Source organism: Protomyctophum parallelum (assembly GCF_964188405.1).
Source record: "Protomyctophum parallelum genome assembly, chromosome: 11".
In the NCBI taxonomy this organism is placed as follows: domain Eukaryota; kingdom Metazoa; phylum Chordata; class Actinopteri; order Myctophiformes; family Myctophidae; genus Protomyctophum; species Protomyctophum parallelum.
In genome coordinates, this window is record NC_139707.1 from 7,342,250 (window position 1) to 7,345,380 (window position 3,131).

Below are 3,131 nucleotides of genomic sequence, written 5' to 3' on the forward strand. Positions count from 1 at the left end.
CTCCTGTTAAAAGCACTCTGCCTGTTTTTTTATAGCCGGCTTTAAAAGGAATAAATGGTGGGCCGGTATTGTGGGAGAGACGTAGAGAGAAACAGAGAGATGTAGTACTGTGTGTACTGTGGCTCCCCACGACAGCCATAGAGCTCATGTAAACTATGTTTCATACCGCAGTAAAACTATTTCCTTGTAAAAGAAAAACAAAAATACCTCAAAAATGTTTCAGGTATTTGCACTTTACTTGAGTATTTCCAATACTTTTACTTCTACTTCCACTACATCTCGGATCTCCAAAAGTGTTACTTTTACTCCATTAGTTACTCCAGTTAGTACCGGTATGTGGATTTTGATTATTACAAAACATACAATAACCCATTCTGAACGGGCACCCATTTTGGTGTCAGCATCATGTTATGCTTTAGCTATTTAAAAATAGCAGACCTACAAGCTCATATCGCGCCACCGAGTGGCGCGATACGAGCTTGTAGGTCTGCCATTTTTGAAAAATCGAAGAACGACTGACATTTTTAGAATCTGATCTCAGGTCAGAATGGGTTAATCAGACCAGTGTGTGTCCAGTGGAAACCTCGTATGAATCTGATCTCAGGTCAGAATGGGTTAAGCACTTCAGCCCTATATGTGTACATTTGAAAGTAGCAGATCTACAAGCTCACAGTGCGTTGTGTGAGCTTGTTATAGCGGCTATTTTCAAATGTTTTTTTATCCATTTGAAAACGTGAATGGCGCCCTAAGCGAGCAGCAGTCTTGCTCTGTGCTAATGTAGTGTACAGACACAGACACTTCTCAGATAACTTTCTGAGAATTTAGAATAGATGGATACCAACCTTGTAGTTATGTCACCAAGAATGGTAGACACACACACACACACACACACACACACACACACACACACACACAGAGCTGGACAGGTATGATTTAGTCTGGTTTCTCTCAGCTTTCCTGCAGTGCAGGGCCTGAGGGGAACTGTTCAGAGCCTGGACCTGGGCCAAACCGGCCCATCAGAGCCTGGACCTGGGCCAAACCGGCCCATCAGAGCCTGGACCTGGGCCAAACCGGACCGTTCAGAGCCTGGACCTGGGCCAAACCGGCCCCAAAAAAAAGATGAGGGGTTACTGTATATCGGTGCTGTCGGGGCTGCAGAAACCTCTTATCCCCACATTCTAACTTGTTGTGTTTTTTGTGTCGTAAATGAACGCCTTGATCATACTACAGCGTCACACCAAAACAGAGTGTAGCAGATGCGGAAGCTCGAAGCGTTCCGAGCTTGCATGTCGGTCGATCTGCTACTTTTAATGCTTTTGAATTTGAATCCTGAAAGAGTCGCCATGCAGTTTTTGGACAAATGATGTTTCCACACGACGGAGACGATGCGGTAGATGAGAACTCTGTGTCGGAGACCACCTGAGCTTCCAGGACCACCGGATCACTGCGGAGCACCGAGAGAGGGGGGGGGGGGGGGAGAGAGTCCCCTGCTGCCCATTCCCGTCACTGCAGTCATCCCATACTAAAAATCATGCACATAATGGCTTGGCTTTACTGCCCCCTCCCCTAGAAACCTTACGGTCCCTCTATCCCAGGGGTGGGCAACTTTGACGATGGAGAGGGCTATAGTTCTATAGTTCCACACTCACTCCAGAGGGCCACTATAGTTCCACACTCACTACAGAAGGCCACTATAGTTCCACACTCACTCCAGAGGGCCACTATAGTTCCACACTCACTACAGAAGGCCACTATAGTTCCACACTCACTACAGAGGGCCACTATAGTTCCACACTCACTACAGAAGGCCACTATAGTTCCACACTCACTACAGAGGGCCACTATAGTTTCACACTCACTACAGAGGGCCACTATAGTTCCACACTCACTACAGAGGGCCACTATAGTTCCACACTCACTACAGAGGGCCACTATAGTTTCACACTCACTCCAGAGGGCCACTATAGTTTCACACTCACTACAGAGGGCCACTATAGTTTCACACTCACTCCAGAGGGCAACATTGCATATTATATTTGAAATCCAGAATTTCTTTTTTTGCTATTTTTGAATTGGAATCCTGAAAAGTAGCATGTTTATTTAATTTCAAATGCAGTAATAGGTTACTTATGTTAACTTTATGAACTTAAATGCAAATACATTGGACATAAAACATGTGAATAAAGTGTGTGTGTGTGTGTGTGTGTGTGTGTGTGTGTGTGTGTGTGTGTGTGTGTCAGTCCACACCAATATAACTACTTGCAACCATCCTCAGTGGCAAGTTGCAAGGAGTTGCATTGGTCTGGCCTTAAAACGGTTTCTGTTACAAAGGAGTTGTGTGACTATTAACTAAGTTGCCGTGGTGCTGTCTGGCCTTAGAGGCGTCACAAGCATTTTCACATTATGTACAAATGACACTTGGCTTCTGCGTTGCCAAGCACATTTTGACATTCTGACCGAACAGCGAACACAAGGAAAATACTGCAATACTCACACTCAGATATTATATGGGAAAGATATTGCTATTTAAATGAGAGCTAATGTGTCGTCTAATCTTCAGGGTGTGATGTATTACTCAACGGTCAAATTAAATTAAATGAAAACAAAAGAGCCGGCGCTTTAAGGATACACGCGAACCTTATGCTTTAAAATCACCTTTTTTCTCCCCCACTTATAAACACAATTTGTAGTGATTATTTGCACGCGGCTGCCGGGTGCTAATGCAGTGTCAGCGTATGTGTGAGTGTGTGTGACAGCCCAGGCTCGCTCTGGTGTTCCTCCAGAAGAATTTTTAATTTCGGTAGGTGTGACATTTACAACGTGAAGGCAGAACCTCAGCCTCATAAAGAGCCCTTGGCCCTTCTTGTAAATACAGAGTTAATTTGTTTTTGCGTCCGCCCCGGCCGAGATTAAAACCTGAACGCGCAGAGCTAAAAAAAAAAAAAAGAGAGAGGTGTTTTACAAGCTCCGTTTCATTCTTTCACACTCGCCCCGCGGGCAGGAAATAAACACGCTGGCGGAAAATAAAGTGTGCGACGTGGGGGCGTGAAACGCTTCGAGCCGTTACAGGATTAGGGCTCGGATGTTTGGGGTCGGAAAAAAAAACCGCAAGCAGTCCGTATTTCTTCAGC